Below are 25387 nucleotides of genomic sequence, written 5' to 3'. Positions count from 1 at the left end.
CTAAGAAGTACAAACAAAGTAATAACTATGGGTCTTGATAAAAAAGATCAGGAAAAAAAGAAAGAAAATCTATGTGGAAAGGTTTAGAAATCTCTTTACACATGATTTTTTTCTTGAAAATGTTATAGAGAGAGAGAGAGAGACATCTCTACAGTCACAAAAGCAATGAATAAAAAGAAATAAAAAAGAAAAAGTGGCAAAGGTGTACTTCTATATAAGTTCTTGAATATTTGAATGGCTTTTAAAAAATTCTCAACTCAAGTCTTCCTCCAATATCGTATTGTGGCACTACATTAAACCCTGAGTCCTGAAAAACAGAGGATATCACCTTTTCCATTCTAATCATCTGCAGAGTCTTCAAAGTACAGAGCTAATGACAAAACTAGATGTGTTAATCAAGGAATAATTTAAATTTGGAGAGATTCATCACTATATGGATGGTCATGATTTCTTTTTCAGGTACAAAATTCATGAAGGGAAAGAAGGGGAAGGGAAGAAGAGAAAGAGGGGAAGAAAGACCATAGCTGTAAGAGTAAAGTCACTGCCTATGAAAGCAGCATATGTACACATACAATTGGCTAATATTTAAACTGGATTTATTAATATTATATTAATATCACATTGCAATACTACCACAGAGGAGATATGTTCTTGGGAATAAGAGATTTCAAAAGGCAGCAGACAAAATACTTTAAATCTAAGAATAACCTGTCCTCAAAGTCTTTGTATAATCCTAAAAAGGAAAAAAGAAAAAAAAATGGACTTTTTAGGGAATAGAGGCCCTTCAAGCATTTATCAATATGTAGATGCAACTTGAACCTTCACTCCATCATTAAATGGGACACCCAGGGGCATCTGGGTAGCTCAGTGGATTGAGAGCCAGAACTAGAGACAGGAGGTCCTAGGTTCAAATCTGCCCTCAGACACTCCCCAGCTGTGTGACCCTGGGCAAGACACTTGACCCCCATTGCCTACCCTTACCACTCTTCTGCCTTGGAGCCAATACACAGTATTGACTCCAAGATGGAAGGTAAAGGTATGTATGTGTGTATGTATGTATGTATGTATGTATGTATGTACGTATGTATGTATGTATAAATATGTAAGTAAATGAATGAATGAATGGGACACCCCCAGCCAAAATGAGTTTTACCTTCTCTCACCAAGGCCCAAATCTCCAAGACATTTCAGCTGTTCCATACTACACAAGTGTGTATTTTCAATCTCAAATCTCCAGTTCCAGTTTATGTGTTGTCTTTCCCAATGTGAATTTAAATTTCTTAAAGACAAAAACTGAAAAGTTCCTTTGTTTCTATTTCTACCCCAACCTTTAGCATAATGCCTAAGAAACAGGAAGCATTTAATGAAAGCTTTATGAATTCTTTCATGCATAATAAAAATACAAAAGGTGAGTAAAAATTTTGAAATGAAAACATGTGAGTGAAAAAGAAATCTCTGATACATAATATTTGAGAACTATAAGTGATATCTAAATGCTAAACTGGGGTCTAAAAGGAGGAAAAAAGATGCATTCTTAATATCTGTAAGGTTTAAAAAGAGAACTGAATAATCCATAGAGAGGTCCCTAGACAGTTTTCTTTTGTTACAATGGACATAAGAAATGGTGGAGAGCAGGAATATCTGAAGGAAGAAATGAATAAAATGGATTACAACATTATTTCTCATAATTAGGTTGAAAAGAGAAGAGTAGACAAACATGGAAGAAGGTAGAAGTGGTAGGTGGGACAGGTATCCCATTCTTATTTAAACCAAAATAGAATTTTAAAATTACAGAGGCAGCTTGGTTAGGTGATTCAGTAGATTGAGAGCCAAACCTAGAGATGTGAGGTCTTTGGGTTCAAATGTGACCTCTGGCATTTCCTAACTGTGTGACCTGGAAGAAGTCACTTAACTACAGTTGCCTAGCCCTTTACAGATCTCTGGGTTTAGAACTGATAAGACAAAAGATAAGAGTTTTTTGTTTTGTTTTGTTTCATTTTGGTGTCTTCATACATTGAACTTAACAAGAAAAGCAACAGGGAGAATAATAAAGGACTATATACTTTATCTGATCCATCAACCTCAAAAACCTCTCTAAAATAGTAATTATACATGAAACAAAAAACAATTTCAGTGCCCTCCATAGTTTAACTCTAAAGCGTTAAGATGACAAAACAATAGCAGAGGCCAATAACTGACAGACTCACTCAGAACATCCTCTCCACTGGTCAAAATAGTCTGGGTAAATTGCATAGGCTTATACACGCTTATAACAGAATTCAATTCTATCCTCTTATTGCTCACCCTGACCCAGCAAAAAATCCAAAAGCCAGAGAGGTTTCTTCTGGCTGAGAGGTCAACCAAAAATAATTGGAACAAATGGAACAGGGGCAGAATGCCAGCATGTGTGTGGTACTCCAAGAGGAAAAGGAACTCACATCCACCTGTAGCCAGTTCTGTCTACTCCAGAAGTCACTTGGATCAGAGACTGAAGTCAGTAAAAAGTGAAATTTTCCAATGGGGAAAGAAACTAAGACAACTTTGTAACTGAAACCCTCATCAAAGGAAGAAAGAGATTTAAATTAACAAAGATCTCAAGAGTAAGAAAGTTTAAAGACCTTGAACATAAACAGATCTTCCAACAAGGAAGATATTAATAACAGAAAGGTTATGGCCTCCAAGTCAGCTAATATTCTGCAAAACAAAATGAATTAACATCTGATAAAGCAGAAGACCTGTAAACTGCAAAGAAAGGATACAACCAGAGCATAATGTTTCCTAGATTATTTTAAAGAGTAGCATTTTGAGGTTTATAGTTCTCCAAGAAGAACATGACAAGTCAAAAAACCTCAACAGTATAAAGCAAGAAGTAGTACAAGAAAAAACTGTCCAGACTTCTGAACACAGAAAATAAAAATGTCAATCAACAGAAACCACAAGTTGCTTCCAAGAACAGACAGTGGAATGGAAAATAATATAGAGTCGGAATGGAAATAGCAAATCGAAATGGACAGCAAAAACCTACTTCGACTTCCACATAGAATGTAAAGAAAAACATTTAAAAAGGAAATCAATGTAAAAAGCAGCAATCAATGGGAACATGGAGACAGTAGAATAGAAACATTACTTCAAACTCTTTCACCATATTCTTTGTAAAGAACGCTAAAGAGAAGAAAAAGTGTAAAAGAATGACAACATAAATATTCAATAAATAATAACAAATGTTGACAAAGCCTTATATGTAAAAATATTTATAGAAGCACTTCTTATTATAGCAAAGAATTATAAACTAAGATTTTGTCCATAGCTGGTCAGTAAACAAGTATTTATTATGTACTAATTGTACCCACTATATGCCAGGCATTGTGAAGAAATTGAGGGGGAGGGCAGAGAAAAAGACAACACAGGCAGTAACTTCCCTCAAAAAGTCCATACTAGGGGCAGTTGGGTAGCTCAGTGGATTGAGAGCCAGGCCTAGAGATGGGAGGTCCTGGGTTCAAATCTGGCCTCAGACACTTCACAGCTGTGTGACCCTGGGCAAGTCACTTGACCCCCATTGCCTACCCTTACCACTCTTCTGCCTTGGAGCCAATACACAGTATTGTCTCCAAGATGGAAGGTAAAGGTTTTAAAAAAGGACAGAATTAGAAACAGAATAAAGTGGACAAGAAAGTTGAGTCAATGGTGACATTCAAATTTCAAGCCTGGAAAACTGGAAGGATGATGGTACCCTCAACATAAATAGGGAAAGGTGAAGGCTAGAGAGAAAAGTGAAAACAAGGACTCACCCAACCTCTCCCTAATTCCTCTCCAAACAAGTACTCAAAACAAATGTTGGAGTGATAAAATTTTTAAAAAAGGATGTAGCAAAATAATATTCCAGTCCAAAATAACTTAGAAAGTCCCCAGAAAACATCTGTCTCCCTACGGCAAGAAGGAAGCACTGACCAACTCAACTTTCACTTCAACAGTGAAACCATTAACACCAGGGAAAGGTAGCTAGCAGTTGCCCAGGCTTATTAGCACAACTCTACAGCAGGTCCTCATTACTCAGACTGTAAGGGATAAAACAACTAGTTAGAAGGTGATTACATAGGACCCTTAGCTTGTAAAGTTTAAATTCTTTGAGAGTAATTTCAGGATAAGAAATTTGCCATCTCCCCAGAATCCAGGCAATAAACCTGTTTGGAGAAGGCATCATGAAGATGCCTGAAGAACCTACACTGCATCATGAAGATCCAAAATGAACTTTGGGGTGCAGTTGGTTGAACTATGGGGAGTTGAATGCATTCATTTTGAAGGTACACTTTTATGCTAAAGGGGTCTGCCTCTAACTGACTTTTTGTCAATGAGCCTAGCAATCATAGGATCATTGTTTTTGTCCTCTTTTCTTTTTCTGTAATTTAAGTTAGTTGTGTTTACAAGAGCTTTCGGGGAGACTAGTCTCCCTCCGCTTTTCAGGGAGGAATGTGATATTGGAAATTTGGGAATCCTTGAACTAATTTTGAGGTCCCTGACCTAAACTTCTGTAGACATTTAGGACTCTTTCAAAACTACATTTCCCATGATTCAACTGGCCTCCTCTCTTACATGGTGATGTAAGCCAACGTAAATAGAAGGTTAAAAAGGGAGTTTGGGATTGGTACCTCCTCTCTTTCCTGCTGAAGCAGCCAGGGGGAGAGGTATGTCACCACTTTTTAACTAAATCTTAATAGGGACGTGGCTTCATTTTTCTAAATGGCTTTCAATAAGCCCTTAGAACCCCTTAAAATATATATATATAAAATCTCCATTTTGTTTCTTATAAGCTGCCTTACCCTGATGTGGTTTAAGGTCATGGTACCAGGACGAGGAATAACACCAATGCTACCAGAAACAGAAGAAAGGGGACCCTGGTCACAGAACAGAGCTTGTGTTCACTTGCATACTAGGATACAGGCCAAAAGAATAAGGGCATCTCCTCAGATCATACAACCTTGGAAAAAACTGAAAATGTATAGAGTCCCAGAACTAAAAAAATGTGGAGTGGTTTTAGGTCCAAAAACAACCCATGGAGGAGCTCAAAAGAAATTTTTTTTAATTAAATAAGAGAATAGGGAGAAAATTGGGGAGGGGAAATGAGAAAATGCAAGAAAATCATGAAAAAAAGTCATCAGTTGGTAACAGGAACACAAAAAATACTGGAGAAAATGATACCTTACAAACCAAAACAGGCCAAATCTGTGAAGATAACTTTTTCTTAATAAGTAAAATTGGCTAAATGGGAAAGGAAATACAAAAGCCCCCCCCCCAATCTCTAAAAATTAGAATTGAACAAGTACAAACTAATGGTTCCAAGAATAATAAAGCAATCAAAAAAATAGAAAATGTGAAATAGCTCATCAGAAAAACAATTGACCAAGAAAATAATGTAAGGAAAAAAAAATTTAACAAATGTTGGACTAACTGAAAGCCATGACCAAAAAAAAAAAAAAAAGTAGGCATATTTCAAGAAATTAAAGAAAACTTGCCCTGATGTCTTAAAATCAAACAGTGAGATAGAAATTTCAATTGCCAATCACCTCCCAAAATTCCCAAAATGAAAACTCCCAATAATAATATATACAAATTCCAGAGTTTCCAAGTCAAGGAGAAAATAGTCTGAAAATAGCCAGAAAATAATCATTAAACTATCATGAAGTAAGACGGAAGACGTAGCAGTCTCTATATTAAAGTACTAGAGGGGCTTGGCATATGATATTTCAGAGGGCCAAGGAACTAGGATTATGGCCAAGAATTACTTACCCAGCAAAAGACCAGAACTAAATAGAAAATTTGACTTTTAAATACAAGATTCAAGAGAAGCATAAACAGGAAAGAAAAATAATAAGGGATTCAATAAGGATAAACTGTTATATTACTACAAAGTAAGATAATATATTTAACTCCTAATAATGTGTTAGGACATAAAAACTTTGCTATCAACTACAAAAATATCAGAAATATTAAATGCATCCTTTTCAGATCATAATGCAATAAAAATTGCATTCAATAAATGGCCATGGCAACAGATTGAAAATTAATTTGAAAATAATCTGATCTCAAAGAATTAGTGGATCAAAGAACAAATAAAAAAACAATAAATTCTGTTAAAGATAATGAACAAAATGAGACAACAAATCAAAATTTATAGGATAAAGCCAAAGTAATACTTTAGGGGTATTTTTATATCTCTAAATGCTTACATCAACAAACTGCAAAAAAAAGAGACTAATAAACTGGGCATGTAACTTTAAAAAATCTATAAAGAAAACAATTTTAAAATCCTCAACTAAACACCACTTTGAAAATCCTGAAGGTCAAAAGAGAGATTAATAAAAATGAAAGGAAACCATTGAATAAATAAAGCATAGCTTAACCATTGGTTAATTGTTTTTTTTTAAAAAATCAGTATCAAAAATAAAAAGGGTAAATACATCACAAATCAAGAAAAAATTAAAATAATTATTAGTAGGTGTTTTGCCCAAGTAAACATCAATAATTCTGACAATCTAAATGAAAATGATATTTTAAAAAATATAAATCATCCAGACTAAAAGAATAGGAAGTAGAACACTTAAATATCCCTATTTTAGAAAAAGAAATTGAATAAACCAACATTAAGCTCCATTAAAAAAAAAAATCCCCAGAACCCAAAATCCACAAGTCTATTCTACCAAACATGAAAAGAATAATTAATTCTGATATCATAAAAATTATTTGGAAAAATAATCAAAAGATCCCTACCAAATACCTTTTATAGTGCTAATACCTAAACCAGGAAGACTGAAAACAGAGAAAGAATACCATGAACCAACTTTCCTAATGAATATTGACGCAAAATTTTTTTTAAATACTAACAAGGAGTTTACAGCAATATATCACAAGAATCATACACTGAGCCAGGAGGATTTACATGATGAATGTAGGGCTGGATTAATATTAAGAAAAGAATTAAGCAAGAACTGACCATATCAATAATAAAACCAACAGAAAGCATATGATTATTTCAGGAAAAAAATATTGACAAAATATAACACTTACTCCTATTCAAAATTCGAGAAAAGATAAGAATAAATGGAGATTCCCTTAAAATGACAAGTAGTACTTATTTAAAACCAACAGCCTGTATTATCTGTAATGGTGATAAGATAGAACCTTTCTCATTATCAAGGGTGAAACATGGATATCACCTCTCCTATTTAATATTGTATTAGAAATGTCAGCTATTCCAATAACAGAAGAAAAAGAAATTGAAGGAATTAGAAAAGGCAATGAAGAAATAAAGCTATCACTCTTTGCATATGATATGATGGTATACTTACAGAATCTTAAAGAGAATCAGCCACAAAACTAATCAAAACAATTACCAACTTTAACCAAGTTACAGGATATCAAATAAATATACATAAATTGTCAGCATTGTTATATACTATCAACAAAGACCAATAGCAATAGATAGAAAGAGAGATCTCATTTAAAATAACTGTGGTCCTTCAAAAGGGGAATAGCTGAAAATAGTGTGGTATAGGATGGTGATGGAAAACTATTTGTGCTATAAAGAATGAACAGGATGATTTCGGAAAGAGCTGGAAAGACCTATGTGAAATGATGCATAGTGAAATAAGCAGAACCAGTAGAACATTATACACAGTAACTATAATATTGCAGAACAATCAAATGTGAAAGACTTAGCTACTAACAGTAATACAATGATCCAGGACAATTCTGAGGGACTTATGAAAAAGAATGCTATCCCACCTATGGAGAAAGAACTGTTGGAGTATAAAATGCAGAGGAGAGGAGAGGGGAAGAGAGGGGAGGGGAGGGAAGGGGAGGGAAGGGAAGGGAAGGGGAAAAAGATGATACCAAGGACAGATCAAGGGACTACAGAATAGTTTACCTGTCAGACCTATAGATAAGAGAAGAATTTACAAACAAGATGCAAGACATAGAAAACATTATGAGATGTAAAATGGGTAAATTAAATTAAGTTTTTATTTTAAAAGCTTTTACACAAACAAAACCAATTGGGAATAAACTCTGATAAAGACCTCATTTCTCAAATATTCAGAGAACTGAGTCAAATTTATAAGATCACAAGTCATTCCTCAATTGATAAATGAAATGAAAAGGCAGTTCTCAGATGAAGAAATTAAATCTTTAGTCATGAAAAAATGTTCTAAAAATCACTACTGATTAGAAAAATGCAAATTACAATAATTCTGTGGTGCCACTCACACCTATCAAGACTGGAAAAAAAGGGAAATGATAAATTAGGAGGGGATGTGGAAAAATTGGGGCTCTAAGATGCTTTTGGTAGAACTATGAACTGATACAACCATTTTAGAGAGCAATTTGGAACCATGCCCAGAGTTATTGTAATATTACTGTGCCATAAAAATGATGAACAACATGATTTCAGAAAAACCTGGACTTATATGAACTGATGTAAAGTGGAGTGAGCAGAACCAGAAGAACACTACACAGTAACAACAATATTGTTCAGTGGCCAAATGGGAATGACAACTACTATCAGCAATGCAAGGATCCAAGTCAAATCCAAAGGACTTGTGAGGAAGCATATCACTTTCTACTTATTTCTTTCATGAGTTTTTTTTCTTGTATATGTGATATATGTCTTCTTTTATAGTATAAAAAATATGGAAATATATATTATATGGCAAGTGTGATAATCTACATCAGATTGTTTGCTGTCTTCGAGAGGGTAAAAGGGAAGGAAAGAGGGAAAGAATTTGTATCAGAAAACAAATGTGTGAAAAATCTCTAAATGTAATGGGTGGGGAATACAATAAAATATTACTGAAGAAAAAAGAAAAGAAAAGCCTCCTTTTGCAAATACTTCCAAAATAAATACTTTGATAAAATAACTTTGCATATTACATAAGTCCTTTCACATAGAGGCAATTTGATTTTTAGATAAAAATTATTCATAGCAATGAACTATGGTAACCCAAAAGTACACTTGTGTTCAACTAGAAACTTTCTAGGAATACATCAACAAAGACTATAAAACCAAGAGTAGTTCCTCAATATATAAATGGCCAAAAGCCTGGAATTAAAATTTGCAATTAACAACCACATGAAAAAATGTCCCTCATTCTGATAACAAAATAACTAGTTATAATAATAACAATAATAGTAATAACAGAATGCTAGTAATAACAGAAATGTAAGAAAGAGCAAATTAGCAAAGATGACAAAACATGTTAATAGTCAATGTTAAGAGGATGAAGGATGAAAGGCATATATATGTTGTTAGCAGAGCTATGAGCTGATCTAACTTCTCTGAAAAGAAAGTTGGAATTATATGGTTTTTTCCAAGTAATGATAATCTTCCACCTCAGAAATTTACTATTATATAGAAGCCCCAATAAGATCAAATACAGAAAGGTTACTATAAACTAAATTATTGGGGGAGCTAGATAGCTCAATGGATTGTGAGCCAGTCTTGAAGACAGAAGGTCCTGGGTTAAAATCTGGCCTCAAACGCTTCCTGGCTGTGTGACTCCAGGCAAGTCACTGAATCATAACTTAAAGGACCACTCTTCTGCCTTGGAACCAATACTAAGTATTGATTCTAAGACAGAAGATAAGGGTGGTTGTTGTTTTTTAATCACTTATTAAAGCTTTTTTTGTTGTAACAAAGAACTAGAAACAAACTAGATACTAAGTAACTAGAGAACAGCTAAATAAACTAGCAAAAAAAAAAAAATACTATACCATGAGAAATTACAAATTCAGAAAAATATGCAAGAATTTATTTCATCTGATAAAGTGAAGTAAGCAATACTGGGAAGTCAATATGTTATAATTACAACAAAGCAAATGAAAAGAACAAAATTAAATACAAACTTAATTATAATTACTAAACTAGGACAAGGGCAAGAATTTTAAAACTTTACTTCCTTTGATGCACTAGGAAAATGGGGGACTGCAGGTCTGGAATGTTGCATATGCTGAAGGACAAGGTCAGTGTGTTGATTTATTTTACTAAATATTTTTTTCCTTTTTTAAAAAAATCTTCATTTTAAAAAAATGCTCATTGGGAAAGAAACATTCTGAAAAGATTGAAAAATAAAACAAAAAGTAACAATAAGCACCACACAAAAGCAATAAATGCTATCATAGATTATTAAATTTAAATAACAACTTCCAAGTAGTAAAGCACTTCTTTTATTCCAAGTAAAATGTGTCCTCAAAATCACTGCTAAGAAAAGAAACAAATGGTCTTAACTATGGCGGATTGCAGCCAGTCTGTTTTTAACACCTCTTACTCAACTTAAGTATAAGCTTCAGAATCATAGGAGTTACACTTTCAAAGCTTTGTGAAAATTCTTTCAATTGGGCCTGGAAAGAGACTTTTTAAAAGTAAGTTCCATTGTAGTCAAGCAAGAAAGAAATGAATTCTGAAGAGTATACACATCTGTGGCATCTCAATATGAATAGCAACAATGGACCCCTATAAGGATATTATTTGGAATAGAGGGAGGTGGTAACTCTTTTTTCCCCCCTGTTAAAATGAAGGAGTCTAATAATGGTCATGAATATAATTAGGAACCATGAAGAGGGGGCATTATAAAACCAGGTTCCCTTATTATTGTACATGGTAGTGAATAAGCAAAGGTTAAATAAATACCATGAGACACTGGAAGAAAACTCGAAGAAGGGACAAAAGAAGGTTAAAAAGTAGTAAAGGGATTCTAAATAATCTTTGCCTAACTCCTGACCTAAGGAAGAAACTGAGGCTAATGTATATATAGTGAAGTGACTTTGAAAAGATCAAACAGTACATCTATGGCAAAGCAAAACTATACCCAGCCCCCATCTCCACTAAATTTTCAATCTCTCTTAACTCAAGGATTGAGGCTTTTCAAAAGAGAATAAACATGAAAAGGAATATGAGAAGGACAAGGAGATGAATATGTTGATCCTACTTGTTGATTTCAAAGGACTGAAGCAATATAAAAAACAAATTTAATACTTACTACTTAAACTCCTGCATTCCACTGTCCAGTTTCAGAAATCTATAATACTTTACTTCAATAAGAGAACACTCCTGAGAGGAAGAAAAAAGACAGAAAAACCTTTGTCAACAGGCATCTCTCATTTTCATTCATTATTTTCAAGTTGCAGAACTAAAGCTAAACATTTTTCATAAAGAAAAACACATCATGTTCTTTGTTAGGAACACCGAATTTGAGAGCTGGAAAATGGCTTCAAATTCATTTATCCAGCCTTCATTTGTAGCTTGAATCTATTCCAATATTCCTTAGTTGAAAAATCTTCAGTGTAATATATGTATAAACCAGTGGGATTGGTTGTCAATTGTGGAAAGGGGGAAGGGAAGAAGGGAAGAAGACAATATGAATAATGTAATCGTGGAAAATTTTTTAAATAAAGAAAACCTGTCAGTGATAAGAGGACTCATAACACAGTCTCCTTTTAGGTCTCTTTAAAATTAAATCAAAATCTATTTATAAACAATATTAGGTACTCTGAGGAATAAAGTTTAAACTAAGGTCTATGTCAAAGAGCTAAAAATCAAATAAGGCAAATATTTATGTACATATTACTGCTCTTGATTCTTCCACCCTACTCAAAGTCCCTTTCCTTTCCTGGATACCAGTTCCCTTCTCTGTAAAATGAAGGAGAGGTTTCAATCAGAACATTCTTACTCAAAAGAGTCTAACTTCCATGACAAAAATTGTATATTGTTGTCCCCCGCTATAACATGGTTCACTTATCATGGCTTCACTGTATCGCGGGTTTTTTTTTTAAATATATATCTAATTCTGTATCACAGAGTTTTTGCTATATCAAGAGTGTAGAAAGTGTTTAACAGCATATGAAGTGTTCATAAGAGTAGAAAGGGTTTATAAAGTCATATATATATATATGTATATATAAAATAAGCTAAACAAGACCCCACTACTTCATGGATTTGCACCTATCTCAGGGATCTCTGGAACATAACTCCCTCAAAAGGTAAGGGATCACTGTATTAAATATGTCATTTCTTACTACAGATTATATGTTGTAAGAGTTTAGTTAACAAGAAGGCCAATAGGGGTTTGTAATAAATGAGTCCCCAAAAGACATTACATTTCCATGCCTTGCCCCTCCCCATATCCCTGGAATGTACTCCCTCAACAAATTATAATATTTGTAAAAAGATTTTACATAGTGCCTCACTGAGGTTTGAGTGACAGCTCTTAGCTCAGAATGAATAGGTACAATTTCCTTGGTGGTCACTCACCAGTTTCTATTTTTAAAATGCTAACAAAGTATCTCTACAGACATATCATCCATATAATCCCAAGTGTCAGTGATACTTCTTTTTTTTCTAGTTCCATATTTTAAAGCTACTAAAGGATCTCAACAGAGGACTTCCTTTCATACTTCAGAGACAAAACTCAAATCCTTTCCCTGACCTCACTTTGAACAGAGGAAGCTGAATAATTAAAATAAAAACTATTCACTACACACATACATACATACATACATATATACATACTTCCCATTAAATCACCAATAAAGATTTTTTAAAAACAAACCCTGGAAATGAAGGAGAAGTCTTTTTTTAAATGAAACCAATGAAAGATTCAAGCAAAGACAAAAAAATGACAGGACAAGAATAGGGGAAACTTAACTTGACTAGAATAAAGACTATATAATGAAAGATAGAAAGCTCAAAAGAGAAGATGGGTGTCATTCTGTGGAGGACTTAGAAAGCCCAAACCAGGAGTACTTACTATATTCTATAGGCAATGGAGAACCACACTGCAAGTTTCTGAGTAAAGTATAAATTATTTGATCTAAGTAGTCTGTTACAAAGATTACTTGAGGAAATTGAGGAGATGTCCATCAATTGGGGAATGGCTAAATAAATTGTAGTATATGATAGTGATGGAATACTACTACATAATAAAAAAAACAATGATCAGATTTTTTTTTAACTTGGAAAAAACAACATGAGATAAAGAAGAATGAAACAAATAGAAGCAAGAGAACATTATATACAGCTACAGCTTTAGTATTTGAAGAATAATTTGTGAATGTTCACCCCCAGAGAATGAACTGAAAAATGGAAACACAAAAGACAAATCTATATATGCTTGCTGGATGATGCCTTCTATGGTATGGGCAGGGAGGAAAGGCTGAGAAACCTGGATATAAATTCTGTTAACAAAAAATAATAAATTTTAAAATGAAAAATTTTATTTGGGCCATGGTATGAAAGAAAAATTGGAGACAGGAAAAGAACAGTTAAAAGCTATACTGAACAGTGAAGAGATCTTAATTAAAATGATTCTAAGAGAATTTGAATGCAAAGGGCATGTGAGTTCACCAAGGAGATTAATAATAATACAGGGTCACTGTTAACAGGGGGTTGGGGGGAGGTGCAAAAGGAAAATTGGTTTTATTGTCAGTATTGGTTGTTACTAAGAATCAGATGGCCAAGAAATTTCTCTAAACACCTATAAAAGCAAAAAGAAATGAAGCTTATATACAGTAGAAAGGAAATGAATCATGTCCCATTCAAATGAAATATCTCTTTCAGGACATAATCCTAAGAGGCCATGGAAAGATGGACAAGTATAAGACTGAGTTGGCCAAATGACATATCCAAATCCAATTTAATGATTTCTTGCCCCAAGCAGCTATTTCCAAAAGGATCCATAGTACTTCAGGTTTTAAACTCAAGATACCAGAGGTAGTAAAGTCATCTAGCCACACTGGGTGGATTTTCATGCGGCTATTTCTAAGGTCTGTCACACATTCTAGGACAGAGGTCCAACACAGTTTTCAAGTGCAACAAAAGCATTCCAGTCACTGCACAACTTCACAATTCCATGCTTTACTATTTAATGCTTACTAATGTGTCATTTTAATGCTAAATGTCAGCTCCTGTCTCTATTAAAGGCAGTTCTTCACTAATCTTTATTACTCACATTTTACATTAGAAAATGTAACTATATTAAGTATACTTTTCAAAATATGCAAATATACAAGCAAAATCTACAAAAATTCAAAATGTTTAAATGAAAAAAGTTTTATGATCCCCGTTCACTTTATTTGTTCCATCTTTCTTTTTCTCACTCATTTCTCCACCTGCATGCTTGTTTTCTTTTCTGTTATCATGTTTTTTTTATTTTGGTTTGTTTCCTTTTTTTTCCTAGAGCAGAGATCTGTATATTCTAGTCCTGCAACCTAAGGATTGTTTTTACATTTTTATATGGCTGAAAAAAATCTGTGATGTGTGCAAATTATATGAAATTCAAATTTCAGTATCAATAAAGTTTACATATGGTTACGGCTACTTCAACGGAGACAGCATGTGATAGATACTCTTATCACTTTACCTTGCTGCTCAAAAAGAAAAAAGAAGAGGATGAAATCAAGGAACAAGGTTGACCCAGGGAAAGAGAAATACTACCTCTTTACAGGAGGCTGGTTTGTAAAAGAAAATAGTGAATGATATTCAAGGAGATTTAAAATGCAGAGTAGGAGAAAAGGGAGAATTCACAGTAAACCTTTCACAGAAAAGTCACTGTCCTCTGCTGGGTGGATGGAAGAGTGAGATGGGAAGAAAAAATATAATGTAATATAAACAGCTTCTATGGATTGTGTAAGAGAATAACAGTGAAAATGGCTTTCCTGCAACAAACCTTGCAGTGATAACCCAAACATCACAGTTGATGCCATTATGAAACTTGACAGCATGAGTGTCACTACACTTTGACATTTTTTATTACCAACCTATCAGGTCAAAACAAGAAATGAAGGGTGGGGAAAGAAAAAGCAGCAGCAGTTTTGGGATTATTTTTTGAGCTCGGAGTTAAGACTGAAACTTTTCTGCATGAATACAATCATCCTCAACCACAATTATTGAACATGCAATGGCTTTGGAACAGTTTTTTGCTGCATTGTTTCTCAATGAATTTAATCTAAAATTACAAACTAAAACAGCACTTATACACAAAATTTATACAATTCTAAAGTCATTTTGATGTTTGAATCAGACATAATATCAAGTTGCCTTATCCACTTCCCATTCAATCAAAAGTTAAAACAAAGAGTGAGGTTTCCTTTGCCACACAAATTTGCAGTTAATGTATTTGAAAGCTCAAACTACAATTCCAGGAGAATTTTTCAGACCTTAACAGCAAATGATTTCCATATTTCAAAATGAATTTGGCAAAACAATTTTAAGATCTTCAACCTAACATTCAACTGAATGTAACTGATCTGCAATGTAATAATGTGACAAAAATTAAGCATGAAGAGAAGCTCTAACAGAATTCAATAAATGCTTTCCAAAGAGTCAATCAATGCTCAATTAAAATACTATACTCAAGGACTGATACCAGTATTTGGCTGGACCTATGTGCATGAAAAGACATTTTCAAAGAAGTCTGTAAAACCTCATTACAGATCAGCACTTAGCAGATGAACATTTGCAATCTATTTTGATGATAGTAAATACTAATTATAAAACCCAATTAAGGGAAATGTCATCCCCCACAAAAAAATTTAATTCCATTCTTCCCATTAGACCTAAGCTGCAATAAATTGTACTCAATCATTATCGTTTTACTTTATATTATATATAATTAAATTTTGTCCCAAAATCTGGGGAAATTTGTTTTCTCCTATTATAAGTAACTAAATAATAGCTTCGATTTTGTCTCTTGGCCTACAAGGTCTAAATTATTTTCTATATGCATCTAGCCCTTTGCAGAAAACATTTACCAACCCATGTTATAAAGTATACATTTCAGGGGACAGGTGGGTAGCTCAATCAGAGTCAGGCCTAAAGACAGGAGGTCCTAGGTTCAAATATCATTTCAGACACATCGTAGCTGTGTGACCCTGGGCAAGTCACTTTTCCCCCATTGCCTAGCCCTTACTACTTTTCTGCCTTGGAACCAAAACACACTATAGATGTGGAAGGAAAGGTTTTTTTGAAAAATTAAAATGAAATACATGTATCATACTTCATCATAACTACCCCCAGTAACATATATTATTTCCCCTCTAGTATGATATGACCATCAGTTTCCCATTGTGGATGACCTGGCAGGTAAAGTCTTCGTATAGTTGCTGAATGATGTTGATGAGCTTCGGGGGAATCCCGTAATGCTGCATCAATCTCCAGATGATGTTCCTGTCCACGCTGTCAAATGCCTTCTCGAAATCCACTTAAGTCATGTAGAGGGGGGACTTCCATTCGATGGACTGTTCGATGATGATTCTTAGGGTAACGATGTGGTCTGTGCACGATCTGTGCTGGCGAAACCCTGCTTGTTCTATTCTCAGCTTCTTGTCCAAGGCCTCCTTCAGTCTTTCTAGGATTACTCTGGTCAAGATTTTGCTGGGAGCGGATAGAAGCATGATTCACAGTGAAGACCGGAGTGAAGCAAGGCTGCATGCTCTCGCCCCTAATATGGTCATAGATTGGATCATGAGATCATTGCTACCAAGGACAGCAATGCGAGCATCCAATGGACTCACACCAAGCAGCTCGAGGACCTTGACTTCGCGGATGACATCTGTCTCCTTTCTCACAAGCAGCAGGATGCGCAAGCCAAACTTGCACGACTCTCTGAAGAAGCGGAGAAGACAGGTCTGAAGATCAACAAGAAGAAGACCGAGGTGATGACAGTCAACAGCAGACAGGACCTGCCAATCCAACTACAGGGAGAAAACATCAAGGAGACGGACCACTTCACCTATTTGGGTAGCATAGTCAGCAAGGACGGCGGAGCAGATGAGGACATCAGAAGCCGAATCAACAAAGCCAGACAGGCATTTAACACCCTGCGGTCTGTCTGGACCTCCAAAACACTGTCCCTCATCACTAAGCTCCGAATCTTCAATACCAATGTAAAGGCCGTCCTCCTATATGAATCAGAAAGCTGGAGAGTGATGAGCGCTAACACCAATAAACTCCAGGTCTTTGTTAATAGATGTCTACGTCACATCTTGAACATCAGATGGCCTGAAAAGATTTCCAATACCAGACTCTGGGAAAGAACAATTCAGTATCCCATCAGTCAGGACATAAAGAAACATAAGTGGAGATGGATAGGACATACCCTACGAAAACCGGAGGACAACGTTGCCAGACAAGCACTGAGCTGGAACCCACCAGGGAGGAGGAAAGTTGGAAGGCCAAAATAGACCTGGCGAAGATCTGCCGAAAACGAAACAAAGACTGTCGGAATGACATGGGCCCAGCTGGGGGAAGTTGCCCAGAACAGAGTCCGTTGGCGTGAGATGGTTGCGGCCCTATGCTCCCAGAGAGTCAACAGGAATAACTAACTACTATGATATGACCACCACTGTCACTGCCTTTCGCCACAATAGTCCATCCTGGTTCTCTCACTTCAAAATTTCTTGATATAGAATCTGAGATCCTTCAGTAACATCCTGTCCTTTCTCATAAATCTCACAAATTTCATTTCTCACTACAACTCCAATGAGTCTTCACTTCAACCAAATTAATAAGTTTATTCTTCCCCTATAAAAATGAGATTACACATGGCATTCCCTCTGCCTGGAATTTGCTACTTTGCTACTATTCCTGCCTCTCATCCACCTTCAAAAAGGTAGCTAAAACTTACCTTTTCTTGAAAGGAATTTCATAATTGAATGGACCATAATTGAATGGACCAGATTTTGCTCATGAGCCTTATTAACACCATCTCAGTCTTCCAATTCAACTACAATAGTGTTGTTTGAGGAGGCAGCAGACATATAAGCATGCTGTGAGCCCTTTGAGGTCAGTTGTCAGCTCCTCTATTCATGAACATGCAGCAGATGCTTAAAGTTGCTGTTTTACTATTCAAATTTACAATTATTTAAAGAGCAAATCAGCCCATAGCATATTCATATTAAAAATCATGTCTCCAAAGAAATGTATACTACAAATAATAAATATTAAACATATGTAAACATGCACATTCCCTAATTTATAAACTATTTCCAAATCAATAGCTATTTGGGCATGTGGCAAAATTGGGACATTAATGCATTGCTGGTGGAGTTGTGAACTGATCCAACCATTCTGGATGGCAATTTGGAACTATGCCCAAAGGGCTATAAAAGAATGCCTGCCCTTTGATCTTGTTGGGTTTGTACCCCAAAGAGAGCATAGATAAACAGACTTGTACTTGTGCTTTTTGTGCTGGCAAAGAACTGGAAAAGGAGGGTATGTCCTTCAATTGAGGAATGGCTGAACAAATTGTGGTATATGCGGGTGATGGAATACTATTGTGCTAAAAGGAATAATAAACTGGAGGAATTCCATGTGAACTGGAAAGATCTCCAGGAAGTGATGCAGAGCGAAAGGAGCAGAGCCAGGAGAACATTGTACACAGAGACTGATACACTGTGGTAAAATCGAATGTAATGGACTTCTGTACTAGCAGCAATGCAATGACCCAGGACAATTCTGAGGGATTTATGGAAAAGAACGCTGCCTACATCCAGAGGAAGGACGGCAGGAGTGGAAACACAGTGGAAAAACAACTGCTTGAACACACGGGTTGATGCGGACATGATTGGGGATGTAGACCCGAAATTACCACACCAATGCAACTATCAACAATTTGGAAATAGGTCTTGATCAATGACACGTTAAACCAGTGGAAATGCGCATCGGCTATGTGTGTGTGTGGGGGGGGGGGGGGTAAAGGGGAAAGTAAGCGCATGAATCATGTAACCAGGTTAACTTTTCTAAAAAATAAATATTATTAAATGTTTAAAAAAATAGCTATTTGGACTCATCATTCTATAAAGATGTTTCCATTATAACAGTACAATCAACATTTATTAAGTGCCTATCAAATGTGCCAAGTCCTGAGGATACATAGATCAGAAACACAAAATACCACTTGCCTTCAAGTATCTAACATTCTGCAGGTAATCTCACAAAACTTTATTCATCAAGTGTTATGTAAATCTTGGTAGTTGATGTGGAATTAATTGGAGATTTTTGAGAGAACCTAATGGGACACCTAGATGTAGTAGTGATCCCAAAAGGTCAACCCCAATACAGCTGGTACTATAAGAGAATGTGGGGAATCTTCTTACTCCAATACCAAAATAACAGAACAGTAACCCAGGGCTAACAGCCTGAACTGAGGAATCAGCTGATTGGGGAACACAGCTGACCCTTGTCCTAACTGAAGCCCTAGTACAGTGATGGGCAAACTATTCCCCCGTGGGTCAGATCCAGGCCATAGTTTGTCCAATCACTGCCTTAAGGAAATCCCTAATCACTATGCCCTTACATCCAGATGTAGTGATTAGGGAATTGCTTAAGGCAGTGATGGGCAGCCTGGATCTGGCCCACAGGGAATAGTTTGCCCATCACTTCCCCTAGTCAGTTGATGGGAGGTGACTATATTCCTTAGCTTGATATACTATAGACCCTGGATGTTTGGTCTATCAAGACTAATTAATTAATTGACTTGTTCTGACTGTGGATTTAATCTTAACCCTTGAATAAAGCTGAAGGAATATTGAAAGTAAACCCCTCTCCTGGCTGACACAGGATTATGCCAACTGAAGCCTCCCCTTGGACCTTTGAAAATTCACAGGCAAGTGGCTTCTTAAAAAGATGGTTTAATTTTTGGAGTTTAGGGAAAGAGGAACTGGGTAAAGACTGGAAAGTGGGAATTGGGATTTCCTAAGTAAATCTAGGTTAATTAGCTCATTGTTGAATTTTTGATTGATTAAGGATCTTGGTTGGCTGACAGCCTGCCTAGGCCTGATTAGCCCAGCCCTAAGTCAAGGTTTGACCCTGTTGAATGATGGATTTCTTTGTAGATCTTCTTGTTGATAATAAATCAGAGAACCCAGGTTGATGGATACAGTTGAATCAGTCTGTAAGCTGGAGTTGGTTTGTGAGTAAAGGGATATAAGCTATGCCTAAGCCCTTCTCCACCCTTGCCCAAATATCTCCAAACTGAGACCAAGATGGGTTGATGACAGGCACATGCCAAGTTCATTCTGCATTCTAAGCAGGTAACTGTTGCCTATCGCTCTTGACTCAACATGGCTGCCATTATATTTCTTTATACAAGTAGTAGTACTGGACTAATCTAGTATGGAAAATAATTCAATGATATTAAACAAAATAAAGCTAACAGAGTATTTAGATTACTAGTGCAAACAGTTATAACAGAAATAATTAACGGCTTTAGCAAAGTTACAAGATACGAAATAAACCCACACAAATCAACAGCAACTCTATTTACCACCCAAAAAGTCCAACAGCAAGAGACAGAAAAGGAGATTCCATTGAAATAATTCTAGAAAATTAGTGGGCATACTTATCAAAGCAAATCCAGCAACTAAATTAACATAATTACAAAACACTCTTCACATAAAGTCAGACCTAAGCAATTGGAAAAACATTAGCTGCTCATGGATAGGGTGATCCAATATAGTAAAAAAGACAATAGTATCTAAATTAACTTACCTATTCAGTATCACACCAATAAAACTACACAAAAATTATTTCAGAGCTAGAAAAAATAATGGCAAAATTCATCTGAAAGAACAAAAAGCCAAAAATATCAGGGGAATCAATGAAAAAAAATGAAGGAAGCAGATCTAGTCATACCAGATTTGAAACTATAATATAAATTGTTAATGATAATAACAATCTGGTACTAGCTATAGAAATAAACGTTAGGTTAGGTTAGGTTAGGTTAGGTTAGGTTAGGTAATCAACACAGTAGTTAATGTCTATGGCAATTTAATATTTGATAAATGCAAAGATCCAAGTTTTAGGGAGAAGAAATCCCTAATTTTCAAAAACTGCTGGGAAAACTATAAAACCGTATGGCAGAAACTAGGCATAGGCCAATATCTTATATCATATACCAAGATAAAGTCAAAATGGATGCTTCAACTAAAAATAAAGGATGACACCATAAAATTTAGGGGAACATGGAAAAGGTTACCAATCAGACTTATGAATTAGGGAAGAATGTGACCAAACAAGATATAGAAAATACTACAAAAAAATGAAATGAATAAGTTTAACTACATTAAATTATAATTTGTACAAACAAAACTAATGAAACCAAGATTAGAAGGGAAATAACAAATGGGGGGGGAGGGAAGGGGCAGAGTTTTGACAAAGGTCTCATTTCTCAAATACTTAGAAATTTAAGTCAAATTTATAAGAATACAAAGCATTCCCCAACTGAAAAATGGTCAAAGGATAAGATCAAGCAGTTCTCAGAGGAAGAAATTAAAATTATCTATAGTCACGTAAAAAAAAATGCTACAAATCACTATTGATTAGAGAAATACATATTAAAACAACTCTGAGACACCCCCTCACTCCAATCTGATTGGCTAACATGACCAAAAAAAAAAAATGATAAATGGTAGAGGGGTTGTAAGAAAATTGGGATATTACCACATTGTTGGCAGAACTATGTGATATAACCATTCTGGAGCACAATATGGAAACAGGCTCAAAAGTCCATAAAACTATGCATACCCAACAATACTACAGCTGAGTCTGTGTGTGTGTAATATGTGGCTTCCATCACAGCATAAGCAATATAGAAATCTGTATTGCAAAAAAGCACTAGAGGACCTATATCAGACTATTTACTACCTGTTGGGGGGGGGAGGGGAGGAAGGTTAGGAAGGAGGGGGAAAATATTCTAAAATGTCAGAAAACAATTGTTAAAAATGGTTTCTACAGGTAACTGAAAAAATTAATATTTTTTAAAAGAAGGAATAGGAATAAAAATAAAAAATAGGAATAGGAGACTTGTGAAAAAGTTTTATGGGTATTTCAAGGTGATTCCAAGAACTTTAAGACTGTAGCAATTTCTTCATTAAATCTAGGGCAGCCAGGTAGACAACTAGAGTTGAGAGAATTTTAATATTCAAATCTGGCCTCAGATTTTTTCCTAGCTGTGTGATCCTGGGCAAGGCACTTATTCTCAGTCTCAAAGTTACTATTCTTTCTGCATTGGAATCGATATTTAGTACCAATTCTAAGACAGAAGGGTTTTGTAAAGATCTAATTGCACTTAAAGTGGGGGGGGGGGGGGAGAGAAGGTGTGGGAATTTCACACAGAAAAATTGGGTTTATGACCAGTGTCATGCTTTCTGGCAATGACCTTGAGCAAAATCACTCCATTCAGTTTCTTCATCTGTAAAATTAGAAGGCTAGATTAAACAATCTTTAAGGTTCTTTCCAATTTGAACATTTTGGAAAATGTGGCTTATTACTAGCACTACTCTCAGACTTTCAATCACTTCAGGGTCTTGTTTGTAGGTGGCAGTAAGGTATGTTGACTTTAAACTGGGCTCAATCACCCCTCAAATTAAATCAGCTGTCAAGTCTTGTGGGCATACCTTCACAACATCTATCAAATCTGTTTTTCTTTCTCCACTTTCAAGACTACATACTAGTTTAAGTTTAATCACCTCTCCTGAGGGCTAAAAGCCACCCACCTTTCACATAATCTTTCTAAAGAGGTCTAAACATGTTTGCCCCCTACTAACAATCTTCAATGGCTCTGTATTGCCTCTAGAATAAGATACAAGCTCCTCAATTTGGCGCTTGAAACTCTGGCTTCAGCATTTCTTCCCACACTCTTGTTGTAGCTAAAAAGGCCTACCTGCTGTTCTCCAAATCTGGTATTTTGTGCCTCTAGTCCTGAAATGCACTCCCTCCTGATATGAGGATCCTTCATTTCCTTTAAGGATCAGCTGGTAGAGAGAACCATATCAGGAAAACTCACAGATTATCTAGGGCAGAATAGTCAATAGTAAACATAATGTAGACAGAAATCAAGAAAAATGAGGACTAAGAAAAAGTTATGGAACTTGGAAATTTAGAGATCATGGATAACTTTGGGAAGAAATAGTTCAGTTGAATGACAATGCTAGATTGCAAGGGAGTAAAAGATGAGTGTGAGTCAAGAAAGTAAAGTCAAGTGCAGACATTCTTTCCTAAAAATTTTGCTATGAAAGGGAGAAAAAGAGCTAGGGCAGTAGCTTGAGGGGGTGGTAGTCCAGAATTTTTTAAAGGGGGGACCCCAGTATTTTTAATCCACAGGGAATGAATCAGTAGATATGGAAAGTTTAAGATTAGAAAGGGGGAATGACTGTAAGAATAATATGCAGAAGAGGATGAAATCAAGGTACAAGGTTGACCCAGGGCAAGAGAAATACTACCTCTTTACCAGGAGGCTGGTTTGTAAAAGAAAATAGTGAATGATATTCAAGGAGATTTAAAATGTAGAGTAGGAGAAAAGGGAGAATTCGCAGTAAACCTTTTCGCAGTAAAATCACTCAGTAGAGCAAGGTCCTCTGCTGGGTGGATGGAAGAGTGAGATGGGAAGAAAAAATATAATGTTATATAAACAGCTTCTATGGAATGTGTAAGAGAATAACCGTGAAAATGGTCTTCCTGCAACAAACCTTGCAGTGATAACCCAGACTAGATTAGATAACATAAATTAGTGGGTGGTGGTCACAAGCAGTTAGTATACTGACTTCCTCAAGCATCTTTCAGTTCACAGAGCTGGTTAGAAAGAAAAATAATTGAAAAGCTAGCCTTCCAAAACTAAGGAGCCTTTTTCTATTATGGATAGCTCTGTGAACTGTAATGGAATAAACCTAGAACTCCAAATCTAAATAACTTCTTTTTTCCCCTTCCATTTTGATCATCTAACATAGGACAGCCCTAGCTGTGAAAAGTCCCAAATCTGCTCATTTCAAAATAAACAAATCCTCATTTATAGTGTTTGGAGTATTTTCCAACACCAAACAGTCCTGATAGAAGTCTTCTTTGGACCTGAGATTCATAGTAGGGCCATGAGGTAGAATAAAACATACTTTTTCTTTTTTGGAGGAGTTTCTGACTTTTCTTTAGATAACTACTTTTTAAACACAAGCACTATGGAATTAACTCTTACCTGTGTGACCCTGGGCAAATCATTTAACCCCCATTGCCTAGTCCTTACTGCTACTCTTCTCCTTGGAACCAATACTTAGTATTGATTCTAAGACAGAAAGCAAGTTGGGGGAGGGGGTTGTTAATAGAAGTTTACATATAAAATCTGTGAAAATAAATCCTTAAATATATTTTAATGAATTTACATAAAGCTCTGTAAAAAATGATCAATTTCCCTATATCATTTCTTTTTGGCCAATCACTAAAGGAGATAATTCTAAAAAGTAATATCAACAAACATTATTTAAGTGTCTTCTATTTAGAAGACATAGCAATAAGCACAGAGATACAAAGAAAAAGCAACAGACAATTTCTGCTTTCAAGGGGCTTAAGAGTCTAACTGAGAAGACATCATGAAAACAAATACAAACAAGATAAATAGAAGATAATCAAGAAAGAAAAAGAGTACCATTAAGAAGGTTCAGGAAAGACTTCTTGTAGAAGGCAGAATTTTAGCTTGGACTTCAAAGAAGCCAAGAAGTAGAGATGAATTGGGAGAGCATTTCAGGCATGGTAAGACAGGCAAAGAAAATACATAGTCAAGAAATGGAGAATCTTATGCAAGAAAAAGCAAAAGAAAAAGATAAAGAAATTCTAAAAATTACAGGAGTTGAAGATGGAAAGTATCTAAAACCACTTAGTCCAACTTTTAATTTTAAAAAGATTAAAAAAAGATGACTTTCCCAAGGTCCACATGTATTGTAGCAAATCTACATTACCTATAAATCTACTAAGAACAGTAATAGTTTCTCTGTCAACATTTAAATTTTAATTCATATAAAAAGTATAAACAGTATATTAGATCTCATATCTAATGCAAAGGGTCTATTTTTTCAACCCACACTCAAAAAACATAATTTCCTAAGAGAATTTAATAGAATGCAGATTTCTAACTTCTTGAGTTCAAAGGCTAGCTACGTTGTAAATAACAGCTATATGTAGCTGTTCCACAGAATGGAACATAAGGTTAAGCAGGTTCTACCATACTGAAAAAGCTTCAAATATGGTCCAGTCAAAAAAAAAAAATGCCTATTTTTCAAGGACAAACCAAAGCTATGTATGGAGTATTTATTTTCATCACCAGAAGAGAGGCTTCTTGGAGAAGAATTCTTTGGCAAAGATAAAACATAGAATAAAAAATACAAAATAACTCTCAGCCCTGCAGCACCTTCTATTTCTGCAATAGTGGTAACAGAGCATCAGAAAAGAATGGAGAGAGGAGGTACTAAGAATTCATTTTTTAAACCACCTATAAACATTAACTTAGTTAATTGGTGACATCCTTGTCCAAAGACTCAATGAAGTGATATTACTTTTCTTAAAGCATAAACATAAACATTA

At 35.3% G+C, this 25387-nt stretch overlaps 1 protein-coding gene across 1 annotated transcript in view; it reads right to left on the bottom strand.

Annotated features, from left to right (window-relative positions):
* NCOA3 (nuclear receptor coactivator 3) overlaps positions 1–25387 on the bottom strand; it is a 155463-nt gene that overhangs the window by 79581 nt on the left and 50495 nt on the right. The window contains exon 2 of the mRNA XM_044663809.1: positions 11028–11098. The gene's annotated coding sequence lies outside the window, so the exon portion shown is untranslated. The remainder of the gene's footprint in view (positions 1–11027; positions 11099–25387) is intronic.

The sequence above is a fragment of the Gracilinanus agilis genome, chromosome 2, assembly GCF_016433145.1.
Source record: "Gracilinanus agilis isolate LMUSP501 chromosome 2, AgileGrace, whole genome shotgun sequence".
NCBI classification, from domain to species: Eukaryota; Metazoa; Chordata; class Mammalia; order Didelphimorphia; family Didelphidae; genus Gracilinanus; species Gracilinanus agilis.
The sequence above is the reverse complement of the archived record's forward strand: the minus strand, read 5'-3'. Positions and strand labels throughout refer to the sequence as shown.